This window comes from Podarcis gaigeae, assembly GCF_964106915.1.
Source record: "Podarcis gaigeae genome assembly, chromosome: 7".
Taxonomy (NCBI): Eukaryota; Metazoa; Chordata; class Lepidosauria; order Squamata; family Lacertidae; genus Podarcis; species Podarcis gaigeae.
In genome coordinates, this window is record NC_139683.1 from 90,538,111 (window position 1) to 90,564,572 (window position 26,462).

General features: G+C 44.6%; 1 protein-coding gene and 1 long non-coding RNA gene across 4 annotated transcripts in view; one reads left to right on the forward strand and one right to left on the reverse strand.

The window, feature by feature from the left end:
• Nucleotides 1-26,462, forward strand: part of SEMA5A (semaphorin 5A) — a 163,398-nt gene that overhangs the window by 36,224 nt on the left and 100,712 nt on the right. The window lies entirely within an intron of this gene.
• LOC310849009 lies at nt 18,459-21,131 on the reverse strand. The gene is made up of 2 exons (XR_014566733.1): nt 20,873-21,131; nt 18,459-20,842 (listed from the first exon to the last, which is right to left on the reverse strand). It is a non-coding gene; the product is annotated as an uncharacterized lncRNA (long non-coding RNA).

The window sequence follows — 26,462 nt, forward strand, 5'->3', positions numbered from 1 at the left end:
TTATTTGCTGTTGTGTTTTTGATATGCTTTTAGTGATGGTAATGTTTACCTACTTTTAACGTTTACTAAATTTGAATATTATTGTTGTTAACCTGCTTTCAGCTCAGCGCTGTTCTTGCAAAAGCAGAAAATGAAAACGGAAATCATGAATGACACCCTTTCCAACCAATGCCTAAAGGAAGGTGAAGGAGGCGAGTGCATCGGAGGTGGGGGTGGCTTCCCTCGGCAGAATGCCACAGGGCCCTGGCCATTCTCTCCATGCACCAGCAGACAGATATGGGGAAGGATGGTCCTACAGATACTTGGATCCCAGGTCATTCAGGGCTTTGTGGGTTGAAAGCAGGCCTGCCAATTAATTGTGCTTGGAAACAAGCTGCAAGCTAGTGAGGATTTATTTCTGTATTGGTGAAATATTCCACACAGTGAATTGCAAGGAAGTGGTTTTCAAATAAATGTTAGGAAGGTCTTCCTGATGGCGCAGCTGTTGGATAATGAAATAGACTGCCTCGAACAGGAAGGACTCCCCTTTGTTAGAGGTTTTTAAGCGGAGTCTCAATGGCCTCCCATTTTGGATGATGTAGCGACACGTTTGCTGCATCACTTGTTGGTGGGCGGGTTTCATGCCTTTTAAGGTCCTTTCTAGCGCTATGATTTCATGACTCCCAGTTAAAAACTTGGCTCCTGCCTTCTAATGCTTTCATGGGCTGTTCCAGTGCCAACAAGTTACAGTACTCTTAACTTGGATGTATCCAAAGGATAACTGTGGCAGGACTATTGTGATCCAGGAGAGGCATTAATAATAATAATAACACTGGGGTATTAATAGAAGTGGGCAAAATAACGCTGACTTATGTTAGTAACTTAAAGTATTGATGTATGTGGCCCACTGCTTATAGAACAGTGGAACTATTTTCTAAAAAATGCTCCATCTGAGTCAGGAAGCAAAACTGGATCCAACTGGGACCTACAAGTTGCTAGGTCATTAACCCCTCGCTGAACCTAGCTGGGCACTCCTCCTTTGCTAGACACTATTAGCCAAGAAGGGCAAATTTTGGACCATATCCTGCCCATATCTTCAGGCTGCAATAACTGAACCTCTCCCATAAAATGATGACAACGGTGTCTAAGGAAACCTCCTGCATTTGACCTTTATCCATTATGTGATCCAAGTTGGAAGGGATGTGAGCTATTTTATTGGCAGGGTTTTGCAAATAAGTCACAACGTCCTGCTGAGGGTTTGCGTTGGTGCTTGCTCATCTGTTTCTCATGAACAGATACCTGCAACACAGGTATTTAGTAATGACTTCTATTAAATTGATATTTAGACCTTGTTGTCTGTTCTATACAATTGAATATATAGTGAATGGGGCAAATTAAAGTGCATCAGTAAAACATTTTAGAAACTAGCCTTATCTGAACTTCAGAGAAGGCATATAAAAATCCTATTGGCCCAAGAAAAGGGAGCAGTGAAATCAAGATAATAAAAATATATTGATCTGTTTTCCTGGAGGAAAACTGTTTTGCAAAACAGAAAGCAAACGAAGCATGCAGCAGAATGTGTAAGCTTGTCTATTGCATTAGCAATGCTACATTATTTCTATTGATTTATATCTTTAGAAAATACCTTATGATTTCAGATGACTTAATTATTCAAAATTATTCAAGGTGTCTTTTGGAGGGTGAGTTGTTTTTTGTTTTTTTTTTGTTAGTGAGAAACATTTGAGTCTCCCCGAATACTCTGCTGCTGATCAGAATGATTCAGCAAGAAGACTTCAGAGAGGGAACCCAGTTTGACATCGCTCCGCTAAAACATTAGAAAATTTGATTCTGTTCAATGTGGACTTAATTGGGACACTCAATTTCTTTCCCTCCTAAAAGATGTCAACACTATTAATAGTATGATCCCCTATGACAAGCTCCTCCTCCTTGACCTACTCCAGAAGGATTCCATGGCCAATGGGATCAAAAGCCGCAGAAGCATAAAAAATATCTTCTCACTGATGTTATTGGTGGCCTGAAGTTGGTGCCTTTCTCCTTCCCCCTCTGCTTCTGAAGTGGCCTGAAGCCCATTAGAGCTCAGCCACAGAAATCTACCAGCAAGAGTTATTTATTTGGGTTTGATTTTGTGATTTTTACATTCTAGTTCAGCAGTGGCCAGCTAGAGCCAAGTAGTTCTAAAATTACTTGTTGCTTCGATTTATTACTTCCCTTGTCACAGAAAGTCTAATTTTAGGAGGGAAGAGGATTTGTTGTGCAAGAGCTCAAAATCCACTTAACTGCGTGAGCTGAATTTGCTAGTATGTGATTGAATCCCACCCCCAATTAGCAACAGTCCAAAAGTGCCAGCAAGCAAGCCTGACTCGGAAACTTTTATCATAGTCATTGAGTATCGCCTAATCTTAGAGGATATGCCTGTTGTCTTTGTCCATGGAGTGAAAGCAGCCATGGTGACAGCAGCCACGAAATTAAGAGACGCCTGCTTCTTGGGAGGAAAGCAATGACCAACCTAGACAGCATCTTAAAAAGTAGAGACCTCACCTTGCCAACAAAGGTCCATATAGTAAAAGCTAGGGTTTTCCCAGTAGTGATGTATGGAAGTGAGAGCTGGACCATAAAGAAGGCTGATCACCAAAGAATTGATGCTTTTGAATTATGGTGCTGGAGGACAGATCCTGAAGCAGAGGCTCCAATACTTTGGCCACCTCATGAGAAAAGAAGACTCCCTGGAAAAGACCCTGATGTTGGGAAAGATGGAGGGCACAAGGAGAAGGGGATGACAGAGGACGAGATGGTTGGATAGTGTCTTCGAAGCTACAAACATGAGTCTGACCAAACTGTGGGAGGCAGTGGAAGATAGGAGTGCCTAACCCTAACCCTCCTTCTTTCCCAACATCAGGGTCTTTTCCAGGGAGTCTTCTCTTCTCATGAGGTGGCCAAAGTCTTGGAGCCTCAGCTTCAGGATCTGTCCTTTCAGTGAGCACTCAGGGCTGATTTCCTTCAGAATGGAGAGGTTGGATCTTCTTGCAGTCCATGGGACTCTCAAGAGTCTCCTCCAGCACCAGAATTCAAAAGCATCCATTCTTCGGCGGTCAGCCTTCTTTATGGTCCAGCTCTCACTTCCATACATCACTACTGGGAAAACCAGGGCTTTAACTATACGGACTTTTGTTGGTAAGGTGATGTCTCTACTTTTTAAGATGCTGTCTAGGTTTGCCATCGCCTTTCTCCCAAGGAGCAGGCGTCTTTTAATTTCGTGACTGCTGTCACCATCTGCAGTGATCACAACAAAAAACTCTATGGACAAAGACAACAACCAAACATAATACAGCCAATTTAAGTCAATTTGTACAAAACTGCTACATAACTAACAGAGTAACAGCTTTGTACTGAAAACTGACTTCACTGATCACAACTCTCCACCAATAAAAAGCCTGATGAAAGTGGTGTGTCTGCAACTGTCACCAAAATGCAGAGGCAAGTCACTTCTTAGTGGGGTGGGGCCAACACTCAAAAGGCTTTTTCATGGGGCCCTGCACTGAGCACCATCTGTCATGGATGCTTTAGCCGAGATTCCTGCATTGCAGGGGGTTGGACTAGATGATCCTTGGGCATAGCTGTCAACCTTCCCTTTTTTTGCGGGAAATTCCCTTATTCCAGCGCCGTTTCCCGCTGCTTCCCGCTGCTATCCCAGATTGTTAAATATCCCGTAGAGTGTCTCCAGGACAGGGGAGGCTGCTGATCCCTTATTTTCAAATCTGAAAGTTGACAGCTATGTCCTTGGGTCCCTTCCAGCTCTACAATTCTGTGATTCTAAGAACTGCCAAGAGAACCTCACTTTCCAGCCTCTCATTACAAGCTACCTCTGCTGAAACTCCCTCTTCTGTACCGCAATCAGAAGTGCAAGGGCCCCTATTCTCCTCTGCACCAGGCACCCCAGCTGTGAATGTGATGTCACATTTCCTATAAATCCTTATTGTCAATCAAGCTTTAAGCATATGTAAACATATTTGCCCATGTTATTCCCTTGTACTATTGTATGTCCCTGGCTCCCGCTACTGTTTCCCCACAGAGTTTAGAACGCTGATAGCATTATATAAATAAAATGTGAGCTGGGGAGTCTTAGGTTCCAATCTCAATTCAGCAATGATATTGTCAGCCATCTTTACAGAAGCCTCTGTCTCTCAGGCTGCATTCTTGTACCTGCTTCCCTGGGAGTGAGCACCATTGAACCACATAGAACGTGTGTGTGTGTGTGTGTGTGTGTGTGTGTGTGTGTGTGTGTACATATTTTATGCTGTCTGCCTTCCACAGCAGTATGGGCACATGACAAGAAGTGTGAAAGAGTAAGTCAGTACTGTATTAAAAACAACTGAGATAATGTATATGGATCACATGTTTATATTAGTGCAGACCATTTCCTTTGATATTCTGAGAGCATAAAGGTAAAGGGACCCCTGACTGTTAGGTCCAGTCGTGGACAACTCTGGGGTAAAGCTCGTCTCACTTTACTGGCTGAGGGAGCCGGTGTTTGTCCGCAGACAGCTTCCGGGTCATGTGGCCAGCATGACTAAGCTGCTTCTGGTGAACCAGAGCAGTGCACGGAAATGCCGTTTACCTTCCTGCTGGAGCGGTACCTATTTATCTACTTGCACTTTGATGTGCTTTCGAACTGCTAGGTTGGCAGGAGCAGGGACCGAGCAACGGGAGCTCACCCTGTTGCGGGGATTCGAACCGCCAACCTTCTGATCGGCAAGTCCTAGGCTCTGTGGTTTAGACTTTTTTCTCTTTCTTTCTGGACACTACGCCTTTGCAATGTGACCATTTCCTTAATGCAGCAAATGCACATTTGTTGTGGAATGCTCAGGTGCCTTCTGTTCTATGGACTGCTGCATTTTACCTACACAAAATGAGCAGTCCTATACACAATAAGCTGGCATTAAGCAAACCAGTGTCAGGTAAGCTGGAGCAAAGTTGCACTAGATCAGTTGGTTAGAGTGTGGTTCTATAGTGCTAAGGTTGCAGGTTCAACTCCATATAGGACAGCTGCATATTCCTGCATTACAGGGGGTTGGACTAGATGATCCTTAGGGTCCCTTCCAACTCTAAAATGAGAAGGTGCCTGTGAGGTGGCAGCTTCTGGTAAGATTTTGAGAGATCTCTCAGATCTTTTGTGAGATCTTGCCAGAAGTCGCCACTGTGCCAATCCAGCAGTGGCAGAGGCAGAGGGGATGTCCCTGCTTCACGGGATTCTGCCGCTTGAGGCGACAACTTCAGTCTGCCCCGTGGACAGGCTGGAGACTGCAGACACACAGACTTGCAGCTGAGCCAGGATAGAGGAGATACACCAGAGCATCTTCCTGAGCAGAGGGGGAGGGAGTTAAGCTGGCGTAGCTTGAAGAGTGTTCCTAGGCTAGGAACTTAGTTGTTAAGGTATGTGGGGTAAATTAAAAAAAAACAACCAACCTGCTCCTACTATGGTTAAACTATGTGGTTAAATTAAGACAGAATAACAGATCCGCTGGATCCTAGATTGCTCATCCCAGTGGGTGGGAAGGCTCCCTTAAACAGTGTCATGGTGTTGCTTAGAAAATACTGATTTCCCTCCCTCTCCCCCCCCCCCCAGCACGCCATCACTGCTAACGTGGCTGCTGCGTGCAAGGGGCTGGAGAAGGGCCTCTGACACCTATTGCAGTCTTCCCGTGACTAATACAAAAGTTGCAAAATAAATAAATAAATTGCAGATAATTTTGTTTCCTGGTTGGAAAACAAATTAATTTCTGCATTGTTTGTGAAATGTGCCAGAGAATTACTTGTTTCTCAGCAAAGAGAAACAAACCAAAGAGACCCCCTGCTCCATTCTCAGATGTGTTAAATGAATGTTTGCCTGGCCTTTGGCTCCTATTGAAATTAAAGTTGTGTGCAGATTTCATGGTTGCTGTGGATACAGGTAAAACCGTGTTTGGCCGAGGGGGCTCTTGCACAAAGCTGCCCTTGTCCTCGTAACTGATGCATGGACACATAATTTTAAAAAAGAGGTGATGTTGTTTATACAGCAGAAACTGGTCTTTTTCCAGCCATGTAAATGCAGGGCGTCAAGAGAGTTTGCAAGGGCCCAAGGAAACCTACATCGCCACCCACACTGGTAGTTCTGGAAACTGACTTCTGAAAGAATAGCCATTTATTCTTCCCCATGGCTGGCTTCTTAGCAGGGTGCCATGACTGAGTTGGACACATTTGACAGTGAATGTGTGCGTTCTGATCTCCTTTTGCCAATTGGCTGTCTTAATCAGAAAGTTTAAAAGCCCCCAGTTTTTTACATGAAAATACATCAAGGTAATGTTTACAGGGAGCTAGAGACTGCTGTACAGACTATTAAATAGAGACTCACCTCTTTGCTGGTATGACTAACAATTGCCTCCAAGCAAACTGAAAGGGAACTTGTTTGTAAACTGGGTGAATTGTGGTTCTTTGGGGCTATCAGTGACATGTATGACTGACTGACAAATAAGTAAGCTAGTAAAAATTGTTGTGGGCTTTTGTCTTTTGTGGTGCTTCAAGGCTGCATTTATGATCTGTTTGGTTTGCCTTGATCTGAATTGTAAGCGAGTGAGCTGGAACCATGTTTGAACTGACCACTTGTTCCTGCAGACACACAAACACTGGCGTTTTCAATGCCTAGTGCAAGCCAGGGACTACAACAACTCTGCCAGATGTGACACCTTCAGACTGTAGAAGAGCACAGGCTGAGTAGCTTGCCTCATGCCACCTAGTGCTTTCATGGCAGAGGCCAGATTCTAACCAGGAACTTCCCGATTGGAGGTCTATCTCTTGCCAGCTCAATAAAACAAGTTGGAAAGACAAATCTTTTAGCTTTATTAGCATGAGTTGGAAGACTTCAGTGCCTGAGGAGCGCAGCTACAGAAAAGTGACCCAAAGTTGGAGCATATTCTCTGTTTTCTGAGAAACTCGTTTGAAAAGCCCCCAGTAACCAACTACCAGTATAGTAAACTATTTATCGTAAGTGTTTGTTAGCACAGTCTGGTGTAATTGTTTGAGTGGCCGTACTTGAAGAGATCTGGATAGGCAGAGTAAACATCTGGAATGTGGTTGAGAATTGCTGAGTACTTCATACAACAACATTCCACATTTCTAGGGAGCCCATGGAATAATTACTTGCTTTTACTTCTATACTGTTCTGTTAGACACAGTTGAAAAAGCAGAATAGCAGGCAGCAGAGAAGATATTTTAATTGGAACACGGAGACCAGTGAAATGGCTCTTAAAGTTTCAACTTCAAACCTAAGAGGATTTTATTTTAATTAAGAACCAGGCTTTGGCAGCAAGAAATGAGATTACTGGTACTGCTTGGAGTCTGAAATACACCAAGGTATTTTATCTACTTAAATAAGATCAACACTTAAGAAAATTCCAGCAAGAAGCGCTTGATATGCAAGGAGTGACAAGTGTGTAAAAACGGTGTTAGAAAAGAATTTAAGGTGATGTAGAGCAGGGGTGAGGAACCTGTGTTGTTGAGTCAGCCTGGCCCAAGGGGGAAGGAATTGGGAATTGTGCTTCAACCACATCTGGAGGGCCATGACTTCCATAGCCTGAATGTAGAGCTTTGTCATCTAAAATTCCTGTAATTGTACAAAAAAATATGAACATTTACGTAATTAGGCCAGGATAAAGGGGCCACCTCCTCTGGCTGAAAACTGGACAAGGGTACGCTATGCTGTGTGATGTTTTATCTAGAGTGTGGAATGATTGTCTTCAAGATGTTGGGTGAAAAATCCATTGTCAACTTAGAGGCACAGTGAGAGCAGCATGGAAGGCAAGAGTGGCACAGTTGCCCTCGTTCATTGGCGTGGTGGCTGCAACCTAACAGAACAGCTGGATTCAAAACTTTACAGATGTTCTGCACACCATTTTCCAACCATTTTCCAGATGTTTTGAACTACAACACCCACCACACTGTTCTAAAGCTGCTGAGCAGCAAGAAATTGGGATTTCTGGTCTACCAGCATTTTGGACAGTTCCCAATGGCTGGTGCAATTAAGAGCCTGGTCCAGGCACAGAAATTACCAGATACAGCAGTAAAATTCTAGGAATGTCTTTACATAGCTCTGATACACGTGTAACATTTCTGGCTAGCTGTGGAGACAGCAGTGAAAAGCTGAAGGCATCGTAGTAATTTGAGGTGTGCTATCCAAAGACCTTGGAATAATTGGGAAAATTGTGGTGGATTGATTTTCTCTTTTTGTTGGCGGGTATCGTTCTTACACATCTGAATTAAACGATTGCCTCTAGTCTTTGTTCTCCCCACCTCCTGCAGTAAGTGGAGAGAAGCACCCACAGAGCCCTGGGGTCACACGTCCATCTACATACTGATTTCTGTGATGAAAAGCGTTCCGTTTAATTTCTGAGATCATTATAATTGCTAAAGGACGTTTCTGTGCCCTTCAGTTTCCCTTTTCTACTCAGGCCTCTTTCTGCTCTTCTTTTTCTCGGGGAACGTAACCCTACCGAGGGTTCTGAAATCCGTCTCATTAGTGCATTTTATTATGAATTCAGCACACCTGAGGTGGCTGCCTTTGTATTCAGGGTCCAGCCTGGAAGGAGGCGAAATTGCCTGCCACCTTGTTATGCTTGCTTGCCCGCCCTTTGAGACAGTGTTTTGTTTGGCAAGTGTTCTCTGTAGCTCTGTCTACTGCCTGGACTGGCCTAGACTGGCATTTGATTGCTTGGCATGAGAGTGGGCTGGGAAATGATGGGCAAGAATACATTTCAGGCCAGGCTTCAACTAGAAGAGGAGGAGGAGGAGGAGGAGGAGGAGGAGGAATGATGGAGTAGGACTAGGACCGTGGTCACTGGTGCCAGCAGGGAAGAGCTTTGGGATCCTGGGCCTCACTCAGCTAAATGTTACCCCCCCCCCCACCTCTCTCTCTCACCATTAAAAGAGTCTGAATAAATAAAATGTCTGTCTGTCTGTCTAATTACTTTGGTATCCCACCTTTCCTTCAAGGAGCTCAAACTGGCATATGTAGTTCTGTCCCCCCACATATTACCCTCAGACAATCCCATGAAGGTGGCCGAAGATTGCCCAGTGAGCTTCACAGTTGAGTTGGGAGTTGAACTCTGGTCTCCCAGGTCCTAGTCAGACACTGCACCACACTATCTCTCAAACTGAGATAAGCAGTACACATTGCTATCTAAAGAGTTCACATACACCCCAAGCAAAACCGCTGCATCCAGAGCCTAAAATACATATCTGCATCACTGGCAGTGGTACTTGAATCCAGACTTGGTGTGGATGCATCTGGCTTCCAGACCAGGATCCCTGAGAGGTCAGTTACTGGGTGCTGAAATGCAGCAGGCAGAATGTCCAAAGGCAAGAGGCAGGCCAGCCGAGAAGCTTCAGTCTGGCCACCACTCAGAGAAACAGGCGGCTTGAAGAGCACTTGGCATCCATCTTGGAGGGCTTAGTAGGCTGCGTCCTCCGCCTTGGAGGCCAAGATTGCTAGTACAGGCCCCAGGGTCCTTGGCAGAATATTGATGTTGGAGCCAGGGCCTTGGTCTACTCTGGCTATTTAAATAGGGAATAATGTCAACTACATTGACAAGGAAAGGTGAGATACAGATGTGCTTGATAAAGAAACCAACCTTGTGCCTTTTCTTTAATGAACTGCTTTGGAAAATTATCATTGTCTGATTGTCTAGTAACAGTGTGCATGTGGGAATGTTAAAGATAGTAGGAAAGGATATATTGAATAAGTATTATCCTTCCTTCACTCATGCTAGTGAAGTGAAGTAGCAGAGCAAATTCCCCTCAACATAACTGGAAGCTAGTTTGCAGATTTGTTTGAATCTCTTAGTTAAGATTATTTCCTGGTGTCCCCTTTAATTCCTCTTAAAAGAATAAAGGCACAAGAGTCTGAGTGAAGTAACAAAAGTAACAGCTTGCAGGGAAGCCGCTGAAGAAGGAGCAAAAAGGGTTTTCTTGTGTGTGTGTTTCTTTGTGGTTGATTAGCTGCTCTCCCTGTGCAAAGGTCAGAGGGGGCAGGGTTACTGTTGAGGCAGGTGATTAGCTGTGGGAGGAGCTTATCAGAGCTTGCAGGGCAGCGGCGCGTGCAGTTTGATCCATCTTTTAGATTGAGGGGAGCTAGTCTCAAATGTTTGTTGGGGGAGACCTAGGTTTTTTAAGGTTTTTTGGGGGAAGTTATTTGGATTCTTAGATCACAGACTGCAGTTTCTTAAAGATGGACTTCTGGCAAGCGATGGGCCACACCTCACAACGGTTGGGAGGAATGTTTTTGCCAAAAATCTCAGAAACCTCATCAGGAGGGCTTTAAACTGACTAATGTGGGGGAGGGAGACAGTGCTCCTGAAGGTAGGAGTCTATCAATTGATGAAGATGATCATCCAAATGTCATAGACCAAATGGAGCAAACAGCACGCAGACCTAGTGGTGGAAGGAAAAAATCCTTAAATAAGAGACACGGGGGAATGATTAATGGACTTCAATGTCTGTACACTAATGCGCAAAGCATGGGAAATAAACAAGATGAGCTTGAGCTCTTGGTACAGCAAACTAAATATGACATAATAGGCATCACTGAAACCTGATGGGATAAGTCCCACGATTGGAATGTAATAATGGAGGGATACAATCTATTTCAGAGAAACAGACCAGACAAGAGAGGAGGAGGAGTGGCGTTATATGTCAGGGATGTGTATACCTGTGAAGAGATCCAAGATTTAGAACCTCAAAGCCAAAGTGAGAGCATTTGGGTCAAAATTAAGGGAGAGAAGAATAACAGTGACCTCATTGAGGGAGTTTACTATAGATCCCCAAGCCAAACGGAGGACATAGATGATGCCTTCCTGGAACAGATGGCCAAGCATGCAAAAGGAAGGGAGATAGTAGTAATGGGGGACTTCAATTACCCGGATATTTGTTGGATGTCAAACTCAGCCAAGAGCATAAGGTCAAACAGATCCCTCACTGGCCTTGCAGACAACTTCATTCTCCAGAAAGTGGGAGAAGCAACAAGAGGAACAGCCATTTTAGATCTGGTCCTAACCAATGTTGATGACCTGGTTAGTGGGGTAGAAGTGGAAGGATCATTAGGTGCGAGTGATCATGCTCTTCTGAAGTTTACTATACAGCGGAAAGGAGCAGCCAAGCATACTAGGACTCAATTTCTTGACTTTAAGAAAGCCGACGATGGGCTGCATCAATAGGAGTATAGCATCTAGATCAAGGGAAGTAATAGTGCCACTGTATTCTGCTCTGGTCAGACCTCACCTGGAGTACTGTGTCCAGTTCTGGGCACCACAGTTCAAGAAGGACACTGACAAACGGGAACGTGTCCAGAGGAGGGCAACCAAAATGGTCAAAGGCCTGGAAACGATGCCTTATGAGGAACGGCTAAGGGAGCTGGGCATGTTTAGCCTGGAGAAGAGGAGGTTAAGGGGTGATATGATAGCCATGTTCAAATATATAAAAGGATGTCACATATAGGAGGGAGAAAGGTTCTTTTCTGCTGCTCCAGAGAAGCGGACATGGAGCAATGGTTCCAAACTACAAGAAAGAAGATTCCACCTAAACATTAGGAAGAACTTCCTGACAGTAAGAGCTGTTTGACAGTGGAATTTGCTGCCAAGGAGTGTGGTGGAGTCTCCTTCTTTGGAGGTCTTTAAGCAGAGGCTTGACAACCATATGTCAGGAGTGCTCTGATGGTGTTTCCTGCTTGGCAGGGGGTTGGACTCGATGGCCCTTGTGGTCTCTTCCAACTCTATGATTCTATGATACTCACATTTCAGTTCACAATTTGATCCCTGAAAGGCAGGCTTTTCTTAGTAGTTAAGCAATCAACTGTGAGTTCATCTCATATGGAGACAGTGGCGTAGCAGGGTCAGGTGGTACCTGGTGCGGAAAATTTCTTGTCAACCCGCCCCCCCCCCCCCGGAAATTATTAAAAGAAGGAAAAATAAGATACTTACAGAAAGCCTAGTTTTGGCCCTGGGACAGTCGGTCATTCCTCCCCTCCAGCCCCCAGCTTCCCACTCCCACCAGTGGGATGTCTGACTACCCGCCCCCCATCTACCCAAAGTCTGCCCAGTTTCCCCAGGGGTCAGGCTGGGCATTCCACAGGCAGGGAACTACTGCTCCCTGGAGGTCCTTGGGATGCCCCTCCCCTTCTGTCTCATTTCCTAGTCCTGGCAATCTCAGGAGTTTGTGCTTCCTTTTTTCCTAGCAAACAGGATGCTATTAAGAATTCACTGTACAGTATCCTTAACTTACAGTACAATGGTTTACTCAGTGTTTCCCAAACTTAGGTTGCCAACTGTTTTTGGACTATAATTCCCATCCTCCCTGACCACTGGTCCTGCTTGCTAGGGATGGTGGGAGTTGCACAAAAGCAGCTGAGGTTCTTGTGCCTTTTAGAGCTGAGTGGAAGGCAGAAATTCAACAGGTTAAGCCCTTTTCTCCCATGGAAATGCAATTATGGGGATAGCTTCACCTGTTCACATTGGGAAAGCTTCAACTTTCAGGCATTTGTGTGTGTGTGTGTGTGTGTGAGAGAGAGAGAGAGAGAGAGAGAGAGAGAGAGAACACCAATTTATTTTTGGGCCCTTCACTCCAACTGAAAAACAGCACAACAATTTGTGTATTACGGTATATAGAGCAGATGTTATGCAAATCCACAACCCACCCCCCAGTGATCATAGTAACTTTCCTTTCAATATACTTTTGATTTACAAATGATCCCTGGAGAACGGGGGGGGGGGGGGAGCTGGAGGGGAGCCTGGTAGCTGAAAATAGCAATGAGTGGGTGGGAAGGAAATGGACTGTTTTTATAATAATTATTATTTAATCCTGAATGTATTTGATTTGGAGATTGTGGGGTTAATTTCTAACGCTGAATTAGGGTTGCCATATTCCCTGAAGTCCCCCCCATGTCCAGGAAAACCTGGCCTTTGGCTCCTATTGGCAGCCCTACCGGAATCCATGTCAGGTGTGCAAGAAAAAACATGCTAAGCTGCCACAATTAAAAATTGAGTAATGTCCAAATAACATCATTTTGTACTTTAAAAATGCTCAGGGTTTCTGTTTGAAATACGCTCTCTTTCCTCCCCCTGAAAGGCTGCCTATTCTCCCCTTGCAGCCCCCCACTCTAATGCAGTTCAGTGTTGGACTGTGGCCCGGGTTCAAATCCCCCCTGGGCCTTGAGGCTCCCTGGGTGTCCCTGCCCAGCCCCTCCCCTCAGCCTGGCCTCCCTCACTGAGTTGCTGTGGGGATGAAATGAAGAGAGGGAGAACCATAGACAGCACACCATCTCGAGCTCCTAGTGGGAAATGGTGGGAATGAACGTGCAGTAAATGAAGTAAATGCTTCAATTTTGTGTTGCAAGCCGCCCTAAGACCTACAGGTATAGGGCGAGATACAATTTTAATTATAATAAATAAACTGAGAAAGACACCATCCGCATTGCAATACACGAAATGGTTTCTGATGCTTCCAGCGACCACAGAAACACCTCCCGCCCCCAGCCCAGCTTCTGCATCTGGAGGGGGGCAGCAGGAACAGCCCCTCTTCCTCTCTGCAAAGCGGGAGGGGAGGGGGACCCCGGGAGGGCAGCAGTGAGGGGCTAGGAGGGGAGAAAGTCCTGGGTCAACCCCACACCCCCCATTTTGGGTTCTTCTGGGGGGTCCATTTCCCATGACACCCCCCTCCCCAATTCTGGACTCACCACGACGGCTTCCAGGCAAAATGAAAGGCACACCCACCGACCCCGCTTCCTTCCTCTCCCCTTCCCACTCACCTGCCTCCTTCCCATCCTCTCCCCCGCCTGCCTGCCTCCTTCAGCCGGGAGTGCCACACACATCCCACCCGCAACTCCCAAACTGCCAAGAAGGCTGCTGGCAAAGCGGCGCAGCTCCCCCCTTCCTCTGGCGGCTTGTGCAGCGGGTGCACGGCGCGCCGAATGCCACCCCCCTTAGGGATGACACTTGGGGCTTTCCACCCCCACTGCACCCCCTTGCTCTGCCACTGTATGGAGACTGAACTCATGTGCTGCTGGCTAAGAGCCAGCAGACAGAAAAATTATACTAAGAATACAAAGTGGCTGCAGGAAAGCAGCAAGGCTCAAAAGAAAACAAGACAAGAGAAGACAAAACTGCAAGTGAGAAAACGGCTGCGTGACTTGGCTCTTTTGTGGAGTCAGCCAGAGCCAGGCGCACCTCCCAGGTCACATGCAGGGGGAGGATGCTCCAGACCAGTGGAAGAGGACGTTACCCTGACTGGATGTCCGCCTGCCTGTGCCCACGCTAGGGAAATAAGGAATGTGGCATTTGACTGCACCAATGGATTACATCCCACGGTGCACACGCTGCGTGTGACTTGCCTGCCATGTTTATTTTCCTACACTATCCCCATAGGATAGATCACCCACTGCCTTGTGGGACACCTTTGGGAGAAGAAAAGGTGAAGGAGTAAGCCCAACACAAATTTGGAGAGGTGTTTTGTCCGCCTCCTTCTGGCAACCCCTGCAGCCAAGCACATCAGTGCAGCAAGGGGGGCAGCCCAGGACCTCCCTACACACTGCCCAGGCTTGTGTCCCCGGGAGGCCATTTTGGTGCTGCGAACACAGCAAGAACAACACAGGAGGCAGCAGTTACGAGTTCCCAGTCTCTGCAGCCACAGCAGGCGCTGCGATTCTCCAGACGTTTGACTTCATCCCCAGAGGTGCACTTCATTGTCTCTTGAGAACAACATCCCTTTAGGAACTTGAGGCAGCTGGATCTAGGCACTCTTTACCCCCAAATCACCCTGATTATAATCTGTAACAGGCTTAGTGAGGAGCAAATACTGATCAATATTTGATGGGGTTGGCTTTAGGGTGCGGATTGGACGGAATAATTTTTGGATCCTTTATGCTTTGCAGTGATTTAAAAAGATCCATTTTAGTACAGCCTCTCAAGTTGAAACTATGGACTCAGCTATACAGCTGCGAATAAAACGTTTTAAGTGTGTTGTAAAGTATAATATACAAATGTGACATTAGATGGCAATGGTGAGCTATGGCAAATTCAATATATTTTCCAAAACTTTTTTAAAAAATCATTTTCACAGCATTTTTTTATATGCGTGTGGATTCCACCTATGCTTCCCTGACTTTGAAAGCAACCATAGGAGGCTGCAATCTTGAGGAGGAGACTGCAGGGGCACTCCTTAACCCTTTGTACTCTGGCTGCTTTCCCATTCAGAGCCCCCCTTTTTTGGTTTGCCCTCGGCTTCTCTTTGAGAGCGGTTGTTTTTTTAAAAAAAGATTTGGGTATTTTCATCTTTCCTCTTGTTAGTCAAAAAGCACCTTTGGGGAGTAGAGACTTTGAGCATCAAATTGACTCGTTCCCCACTCAAGATTGAAGTCCCTGGGTGGGTGTTTTGTGTTGAAAAAGAAAGTTGATTGAGACAGACACACAGAGATATGTTGCAGGTGGGGTTGGACTTTGTGTTTCAGTCTTGGGGTCTATGCATGTCCTCAAGAAGTATCAAGTCTCACATTTCTGAGCTACCCTTCTCATAATTACTCCATTTCTATTTCCAGATGAAATTGCTGCTAGCTGGGAAAAACAAAGACTGCACATAATTAGCATTTGAATAGTGATGGAAGGTGTTGAAGATTAATGAAAATGTTTAAAGTTGGTTGAGTGGTTGACACAATTTCTTCTGGTGCTGTGTGCATCTTAACGTTTGCATAGGGGGGAAAATATCTTTCTATTTCTTCTTAATTGTACATGTTACGCTGGAGGGTGACACTGAAGATATTAAAATGTGAATAACAGATTGCTGTTTGCAAGAACAGAGCATCCTATGCTATCCTGTTCCATCCTATATATGTTCCTGTGCGGGCAATTTGTTCTGGGAATTGCGTTTGTGCCTTTCAAGGGGGGGGGGAGGAACTCACCTTTCTTCCTGTGACATTTTCCTCATTATCCCCCTGACCCAGAAGACATTTAATGAATAGGTAACGAGTAAGATGTCTTATATAATTGGTGAGCCGTGAAGTGTAATGCAATATACAATGGATCCTACAACCTGTTTCTGATTATATTGGTATTTTACTGAAATTTAGTTTGGATTGTAAGCTTCATGGGCAGAGACCAGACTTCCTTTTGTTTAAGACTCTGTAAAAGGTCATGTGCTAGTGGCACTACATAAATCAATGGGATTTATATACCTGCTGGATGAGGGAGCGTTAGATAAGCAGAAGTAATTCTAACATGTTGTTGAATTTCTAACTGTTTTTTTTTTTTTTTAAAGCAGAGCTTGTATGGTCATCTGTCATGTATGATTTAGTTGAGATTCCTGCATTGCAGGGGGTTGGACAAGATGACCCTAAGGACCCTACAGTTCTATGATTCTAGTGCATATTTAACTGAGTGGGCTGCAGCTAACTTGCACTGCCAAAATGTGCTCAGAATCTGGACATTGAGAAAACAACAGCACGTTTGCTGGATGGAATATAACGCCTGATAACTCCTTTGCCAGGAAATTAGCTAAGAAAAATCAGACTGTGGTTGTTAACATTGAAACAACAATCAGAACCGCCCTCCCGGAGTTCCTTGCCCACAAACCCAGAAGTGTGGGCTGCAGCATTTTTTGGTTTTCAAGATCTTGGACACATTTCCAAACTCATTGTCAAATATTGATGAATTGTGTCCCCCCACCCAAATGTGGTGGGCATTGCCTGCTTAGATGCCCGGCTGAACTGTCTACAATGTGCGCCCAAGAATGTTTCTTTCTAGGTGACCTGGGTCTCTAGTTGATCAGGCCCTGGGTTGAGTCTGGACACATGGCCAGCTAGTCTGGAACACCACGAGAGGCAGTCTTGGAAATGTTAGGCTTTAAAATTATTGTTAAATTTCTATACCACCCTTCATCTGAGGATTACAGGGCAGCTTACAATATAAAAGCACAAAAATACATAACACAGTAATGACCAAAAATATAACACCAAGAAAAGGGGACTGCGTGTTCTCTGGTTAACACAAAGGTGGAAAATCGCAGCAGTGTTGTGCTTCATGTAACTGTTTTGCCTGTTCTGCACAGTGATTGTGCATAAGCTGCACAAGTAGTTAGTGTATCCTGCTCCCAGGGTGACTTGCATACAGTCGATTAAAACAAAGCTGTCTCTGCCTGTGGGCTTACAAACTAAGCAGTTACCATTGGTATCTGAAGAAGTATGCATGCACACAAAAGCTTATACAGCGGTACCTCGGGTTACATACGCTTCAAGTTACATATGCTTCAGGTTACAGACTCTGCTAACCCAGAAAAAGTACCTCAGGTTAAGAACTTTGCTTCAGGATGAGAACAGAAATTGTGCAGTGGCAGCAGCAGGAGGCCCCATTAGCTAAAGTGGTGCTTCAGTTTCAGGTTAAGAACAGACCTCCAGAATGAATTAAGTACTTAACCTGAGGTACCACTGTACCAAAAACAAATTTTGTTGGTCTCTAAGGTGCTACTGGACAATTTTTTATTTTTTATATATGTTTTGACTGTGTCAGACCAACCAACTGAATCTAAGCAGTTACCAGTCATTCACATCATTATTGCCTTGTTAAACTTTGGCTATATGCACAATAATGGTCATGCCTTTCTTAAAATCTTAACAACTAGTAGGTTTTATGTTGTGGGGTTGTGCTGACCTTGTTGACTTTTTGCTCTACTGGAAAAAGAGAAGGTCTCAGCAAAGGGATGATTTCTTGCAAGTGGAGTCATGCCTAATAGCTTCCACCCGGTATTTTGCATTTGATCTCAATTCCACATTGCTGCAGTCAGTTTTCCTATTGATTGGGGGGGGGGGGTTAAATGAATATCTTTAATTATTAGCTGTACAGCATCTAGAGTGGTTTTCTCTTCACTTGGCCCAACAAAAATACCTTCCATTTAATGTCCTTCATTTCAAAGGAAAATAGTTTCATGAATACAGGTGTGAAATTCTGATTAATTTTTTAAAGTGGGAAATTCCTTTAATTCTACTCAATTCAAAAATGTAGATTCTTTTTCATGAAATTTTCCCATATTAAAATATGTTTGCTTTTAGCTCTATAATTCATCTTAAAAGTTTTTCAATTGAAAACCAAGGCAGAGATGGCTGTTGATCACAGGACAAGAAAAAGTTGGTTATTTTTTATGTTGTTGGGAAGAGGCAATGCTGATTTCAACATTTCATAGATTGAGGACATCCTAGAAAAACTGAACATTGATGTGTCCAAACAGCAGCTGTTGTTTTCTGCCACTGTTATTTCAGAGAGCAATTATCTTGGGTGTTTGTGCAGCCCTTCTATTTTAAGTACTGTGTTACCACATTGAAAACACACCCTCCAATTTCCTAGCCTTTCAACTTTAAAAACGTATCCCGAAATCACTAAGGATACTGCCAGTGCAATACAACAACAACAATCTTTATTACGGTCCAGAGACCAACAAAACATTACAAATCAATACAGAGTTCATACAGCCTGCCTTCAGGTTAATCAAGCACTTTGTTTGGAATATTGGGCTCATTTGTTCTTGCAACCACCGATAAAAACTTTGCCACTGCCAAAGTTCTAGCTTTTGTCCGGTCTTCCAGTAGGAACCTGACATAGTGAGCCTCTGACTTTCCCGGGAAAGGCACCAGCAACAGTAGTATCAGTTCAGCCCTGGCCTGCTAATACTTCGCACAATGTAACAAAATATGATTTATGGAATCGATGTCTTGAGCACACGAGCAAAGTCTGTCCTGGTAGGGAACTCCTCTCAGCCTACCATCCAGCACTGCAGAGGGGAAGACATTCAGTCTGGCCTTGGTAAAAAGCCTTCGATAGTTAGGTACTGTCAGATTTTTAATGTAAGATGTTGACTTAAAGACATACCCATATTGAACTCCTGTTGCCAGTGGACTACAGACTGCATGTGATCGAGATCGCAAGTCACTGTGTGCATTGTCCCATAATCTTTGCTTTAAAACCTTTTGGGCGCCTTCATAACCCAGGTAATACAGTTGGGGGGGAGACAGACCAATAGAGGTGGCTTTTTTAGCCATGGTTTTCTGCCATTTGCTGACAAATTCCTCATTGGTCAAATGTTGGTACAGACCCTTCCCTAGATTAAACACTGAAGTCCTGAGCCAATGTCTTAGGGCAGCCCACCACGCTCTAGCTGAAATTGGGCATTCACCAGCTTCCAACAAAAGTACGGAGTTGGGGACGCAGTTAGGTACCTGCAGCAGAGATCGTATAAATTTTGCCTGAAAGCCATCTAGCTTTGGCAGGTCCCCATTATGCCAGACATTTGCTGCATTCAGGAGTTGGGAAACGGGCTTTGCGTTGAAAACCCTTAAGGCTGCTGGAACATATTTGCCGCCCTTTGTGAAAAAGAATCTATGTATGGCTAGCTTTGTAATCTCCGCCTTTTGAAGGGAGGTTTGCCAATGGTGCTTCCAAGATCTTGTATGATGGAATGTGAGCCCTAGGTAGCTGAAGTATTTTACCTGTTCGAGGTTATGGCCATCCAGCACCCATTTAGACTGGGAGAATCTTCTTTCGAAGACTAAGATTTTAGATTTTTCATAATTAATGGATAAATCATTTCCAGAACAGTAATCAGAAAATTTCCTCAACAGATAATTCAAGCCCGGCCTGGAACGCGAGATGATGGCTGCGTCATCAGCATACAACAACAAAGGGGTCCTTCTCATTCCTATTTTTGGAATGTGTCCATCTGGGTCCATTAAGTTCTCTTCTAGGTCATTTAAGAATAGACAGAACAATGTGGGGGCCAAAATACAGCCCTGTCTCACCCCCCTAGTCATCTCGATGCTGTTCGATAGCTGTCCCTGTCGACCGCATCGGACCTGCAATTTGGTTCCATTGTACAGGGCTTTTATAAGAAAGAGAAGTCGTTTGTCCTGCAGGATCAGACTCAATTTGGACCATAGCTGGGATCTGGGGATGGAGTCAAATGCTGATTTCAGGTCCATAAAGGCCACGAAGAGTTTACCCTGTAGGTGTCTGGTATACTTCTCAGCTAGGAAGGACAGCATTAGACAGTGGTCTGTTGTTGAATGATTCTCACGGAAAGCTGCCTGGCTTCAGATAGTATATTATGTTCATTTAGAAAAGTTGTCAATTTGCTACTGAGGAAATGGGCATACAGTTTCCCAATTATTGAGAGCAGGCTAATAGGCCTATAATTGGAAGGCACATTTGGGTGGCCTCTTTTAAAGATTGGAACTACTATAGCATGTTTCCAGCTATATGGTACCTTACCAGAGTTATTTACTACCGTAAAGAGTGCTGCCAGAAGCGGAGCCCACCAGTGCTGGTTTGATGTAATCAACTCAGCTGGGATAAAGTCTTTCCCCGGAGCCTTTCCACTCTTCAGATTCCCAATTAATGTATGGACTTCCTCCACAGTAACCGGCCTCCAATTAGGGAGCAGTGACAATTGTGCCCTGTCATCCTCCTGTAAACTGGAAGGGAGGTTTGGATTTTCCATAAATATATTTCTGAAGTGGTTCTCCCAAACCTGAGCTGGAATGACACAGCTTGGGGCTGAGGAACTATTTTTCATTGAATCGGAGACCAGTTGCCAGAAGAGTTTAGTTTCATTGTTTAGTGAGGCATTCAATAGTACGGACCAGGAATTTTGTTCGGACTGCCTTTTTTTTTGAGGCCAAAAGGGCTTTGTACTCTTTTTTGATTTTGAAATAAGATTGAGGTAAGTAGCTTAATCCAGCGTTTCTATAGGCCAAATAGGCGTTCCTTAAGGCTTCCTTCTTTGTGTGGCACTCTTGGTCAAACCAACTGCGCCCTTTGACAGTGCGTGGCTTGCCGGCTGAGTTTATGTTAACCGAGATCACATCCTGCAAGGACTCAATGAGATTTTCATAAGCTGTCAGGGAGGAGTCTATTGATAAATTGTTTATTATAATTGATCTTAACTTAATTGCAGTTTGTGAATTCAATCTATTCTCAACTGCAATTGCTATCTCAGGTGTCCATTTTTTCCTACGCAATGCTGGATCATTTGCTTTGTCTATATCCTCATGTTCTATGTGAGAGTGCTGAGTTGAATTTTGGCCAGTCTGTTAGTGAGACAGTAGTCTATTGTGCTGACTCCATTTGTATTTATGAATGTGTACTCGCCTTCTCTGTCCCCGGGGAATGCCCCATTAGCAATGATCAGATCAAGACTTATTTGTAAAAAAGCCAGGCAGAATCCAGCATAGTTGATCTGACAATCTTTCGAATGTCTACGTGGGGGTGGGTTTAGCAAGAGGGCACTATTTTCCTTTAGATCTCTTAATATTGGGAATTTTATTTCCAGGCTATCATCATTTGAGCCTATTCTGCCATTCATATCTCCCATTAGGTAAAATGGCGAGCCAGGGTACCTAATTTGTAGGGAATAAAGGAAACTATGGATTTTGCGCCACGTGCTCTCGATCTGTGTTTGCACTGTATATGGTGGAATATACACTGAAACAAGAATGATACTCTTGGATTCCAGATGCAAGGTGATCCCCAGTGCCAGCTGCTCGAAAACTGAGCACTCAGTAACTTGTGACGCCAATTGAGTGGAAACCAGAGTTACTAGGCCCCCCCTCGGTCGTCCCCTTCCGAGCGGTTTAGAGGCCTTGATTTCATAAGCGTCGTAACCGTTGAGAGCTATGTTATCAGTCGCCCAAGTTTCCTGCAGCATTATTATGTCAAAACCTGTTATATATTCACGAAATGGCTCGTCCCCAAGTTTGTTAGCCCAACCCGCTATGTTCCATGAGATAATGTTAAGGCTGCTCGTTCCATAACTGGCTTGGCTTCATTGTGGTGGGGAAATTGTTATCAGCTCTCCCACTGGTTCGGTAATGATGCAACCGTTCTTAGGATATGCACGGTGTTGCTGTTCTCGGGGTTGATTTGCAGCATTTTCCCGATTTCCCGGCATCGACGGTGTTATTTGGATTGCTGGTGCCATTGGGGGGTCTTCGTCAAAGATAATTAAATCTGTCTCTGGCTTTCTATGTGTCCCATTTCCCTTGGGAGGGTCGTCACTTGGCATTGGCTGAGCAGATTCCAGTTGGGATAGAGGGTGGTTGAATTCCGGATCTGCCAAAGGCGTAATAGAGAGTCCTATCTTTGAGTTATCTAGATTGGGCTGGCGTTCTTTGTGTGTTTGACCTTTTTGGTCTGATGTTTTCCTCTCCAAGTGAGTGTTGCAGCTGGGTTCACCGCACATATTCATCTTTGACGGCCCTTCCAAATGAATCATGGCCCTGTGGCGAAGGCCCTTCGGCAGAGAGGGTGCTGATTGCTTGGGGTTGGTCCGGCTATATGACAAGTTTGGCAGTAGTTGTTTTCGTTCTGTGTCTTTAAAAACACGCCTCAAAACAATATTATAGTCCTGTAAAATAGCCCTATATTTCAGTAGCATTTTAGGGGTAGCTGAGTCAGAAAATGTCAGCGTGAGTCTAGTGTGCTGGGCGTCCGTGCAAAGCAAGTTTATCGCGATCAGAGTGTTGCAATGGATATTTCGTAAAAGCTTAAAGTTTCTCTTCACACTGTCGATTGATTTCCAGTAAGGCAGCATACCATTAAAAGGATATATATCAAGAGCTACTTGAGTACTTTGTAGGATCAGGTCCCTACTTTCGCTTTTGTTGTTTTTAGTATTTGTAGTCTCTCGGTTATCAAGTCCAGGCCGGTTGCACCCCTGTACATGATGGTCTAGAGGGAGGCCAACGCTATGGTCGGTCTCTTTAGTACTGAGTTGGCTATTTTTGGCTGTCAGGAGCACCAACTCCGTCAGGAGAGACGTTACCTTTTCTAATTTGATGTTAATTTCCTCCACTGTTCTTGCAGTCAGCAGACAGTGGTCCGCGAGTATTTCTGCAAAGAGCGGTGCCCCCTCAGATGGTGGTTCATGGGATAATTCATGAGCGCTCATCTCAGCATTCTCCCCTGGGTGATCTCCGCCCATTAAAGCATCCCCACCTACCTGGGAATGAGTTCTGTTTGGTGTGGTAGGTTCTGAGTTCCGTGCTTTTACAAAAATGTCCATTTTGCTCTGCTTGCTCTTCTGTGGGCTCCCTTCTGGAGATGAGGCCGGTCGTTTCTTTTTCCTAGGCATTTTCCAGGGATAGAGCCGGGATAGAGCCGCTGTAAATCAGAGCAGCTTCTGCTGTAAATCAGGAAGCTCAGCGTCTACCCACGATAGGGCATCTAATCTCCACTCCTGCTGAGCTGGAGGTAATTAGGGCCTTCTCCGGAGCTTTCCAGACTTTCTGTAACTCAGGCCCTTGATCTAAGCTTTGTAAATTAATAGCTGCCAACTAACAAACATAAAGTACTGAGGCTGATAAAAGCTAATGAAAACTGATAAAAAAGCTAGTAGAAACTGATAAAAATAATAAAAACAGCATCAACTGATGCGGAGTTCAAGTCGATGCTGCTACTAACGACGACGCCATCTTGAGTTTTCCCCTCAATACAAGGCTTGATTCCATTGCTCCAGTCAGTCTATACAATTATGCCAACTATGGCTAGAATATGAACTTGTGCTCCTACATATGCAAACAATAGAAAAGGGACTTTTCTGAAAGATCTGTATGGTTGACATCAGCCCAAGTCATTCTGATAGCAGCACTGGCGCTTTTCAGACAATTGCCATGCTAAATTATGGGGTTGGTTGTTTTTGCTTAGAACCACATCATGGTTTGAGTTTCCAAATGCACAATGGGCAAACCTTGGCTTACAGCAGCTTCTCAGCTTCTGTTTTTCATCCTTGCAGTGTTTAGCTTCCTAAGTCAGCTCTTATTTTTATAGTCCAACAGCCTTGGGAGAAAGAGCAGTCTTAACTACTGCTTTTTCAGTTCAGACCCATGCCAAGCCATTGTTAAGATTGTGTATGGCTTGGCATAATGCCAAATGAGTCTGTATATCAAGGATATTCCGTATTTTCCCATGTATAAGTTTTTTTGCTAAAAAAAATTAGTAAAAAATTGGGGGTCATCTTGTACACAGAACATGGGCATCCAGGGGGATTTTTTTAAATATTTAAGCATATGTCTGGGATTTTGGCTTGGGCAGGCTGAGGCGGTCCCTCCTGGTGACATCCCCCCCCCCCCGGGCTGCATGCTGGCGACTGGCTCGCCTCCTGAAGCCCCCGCTGGCTCAACATTGGATCAAGAGCAGCTCGCTCTTCTTGCCCTTCTTTCCTTTCCCCCTTCTTCTCCTCTCAGACTCCCTCCCTGCCCCCACCCCGCTCACCCCCTTCCTCAGCTCACTTTGCTTAGCGGCATGGCCCCATGCAGAGCGGTCGCTGCCTTCCCCCGGCTCTTCCTTGGCATCCTGCTTGGGAGCTGCCACTGAGGAGGATGGTGGGCAAAGGCATAGGAAGGTCAGGTAGTACCCGGTGCGGAAAATGTCATGCCCCCCCCCGCCACATTGATTTTTATTTTATTTTTGCCTGCAAAAATGATTTTATATTTTCTTACAAAGGAATGTGGATTCTGGGCCTCTGATAACAAGTAGGCGACTATGGACAGATACTTAAATCTACAGCTTGGATTGTGTTTTGGCTTGTGTTATTTTATTTATATTTATTGTTTATTTATTTAATAAAATTAATTTTAAAAACCTGCAAAGTGATTTACCAAAACAAAACAAAACAAAAAAACCACAGCAGTAAAATCAAGAAAAATTAACAATCCTACCTTAAAATATACAAAAGCTAAAATATTAAAATTAAAATTACTTCAACTTCCAAAGCATCTAGGTGTGCTTGCCCAAGGAATAATGCTTTTAGCAGGTGCCCAAAAAGAGTCTAGCAAAGGCACGTGCTTTGTTGCAAGAGGCGGGGAGTTCCAAAGTGCAGGTGCTGTCACAGTAAACAATGCAGTACAGATATTATGTGGAACCTGAGGTAGTGCTTGAAACTACTGATGGGGAGGTTTGTTTTATTGATTGATTGATTGATTGATTGATTGATTGATTAGTGACTAGTGGGGTGCCACAGGGTTCTGTCTTGGGCCCGGTCTTATTCAACATCTTTATCAACGACTTGGATGATGGACTCAAGGGCATCCTGATCAAATTTGCAGATGACACCAAACTGGGATGGGTGGCTAACACCCCAGAGGACAGGATCACACTTCAAGACGACCTTGACAGATTAGAGAACTGGGCCAAAACAAACAAGATGAATTTTAACAGGGAGAAATGTAAAGTATTGCACTTGGGCAAAAAAAATGAGAGGCACAAATACAAGATGGGTGACACCTGGCTTGAGAGCAGTACATGTGAAAAGGATCTAGGAGTCTTGGTTGACCACAAACTTGACATGAGCCAACAGTGTGACGCGGCAGCTAAAAAAGCCAATGCAATTCTGGGCTGCATCAATAGGAGTATAGCATCTAGATCAAGGGAAGTAATAGTACCACTGTATTCTGCTCTGGTCAGACCTCACCTGGAGTACTGTGTCCAGTTCTGGGCACCACAGTTCAAGAAGGACACTGACAAACTGGAATGTGTCCAGAGGAGGGCAACCAAAATGGTCAAAGGCCTGGAAACGATGCCCTATGAGGAACGGCTAAGGGAGCTGGGCATGTTTAGCCTGGAGAAGAGGAGCGGACATGGAGCAATGGATCCAAACTACAAGAAAGAAGATTCCACCTAAACATTAGGAAGAACTTCCTGACAGTAAGAGCTGTTCGACAGTGGAATTTGCTGCCAAGGAGTGTGGTGGAGTCTCCTTCTTTGGAGGTCTTTAAGCAGAGGCTTGACAACCATATGTCAGGAGTGCTCTGATGGTGTTTCCTGCTTGGCAGGGGGTTGGACTCAATGGCCCTTGTGGTCTCTTCCAACTCTATGATTCTATGATTTATTGTGATTTCACCATGCTGTCAAAACAAAAAAAATTCCTTCCAGTAGCACCTTAAAGACCAACTAAGTAGTTCTTGGTATGAGCGAAAAATACGGTAATCCCTAGTTTAGTAAGATAAGACCTTTGGAGCATGCATTTTTTTTAAAAAAAGTTTTTTATGAACCGCCCTAGTAGGGCAGTAATTGTTCCTTGATAATTTGTCACCCCCCTCCATGATGGAACCTGGGGCGGACCGCCCCCCCTTCCTACGCCCCTGAGCGTGGGGTGCCCCAGCTGCTGCCTCTGCTTCTGCACCACGGTGCTCTGCATGCTCCTCATGCAGGAAACTTTGCCCCCCAAAAAAGATAAGCTTGCCACCGCAGATCATCCAGATTTTCACTTTTATTTTAGGGTTTTGTTTTCTTAATTTTGGTTTCAAAAAAATAAGGGTAGTCTTATACATGGGGGTGTCTTATACATGGAAAAATACAGTAGATATCCAAGGACTGGTTGGCTGGTTCATTCATGCTTCTTGCTTCCTGCAGGGA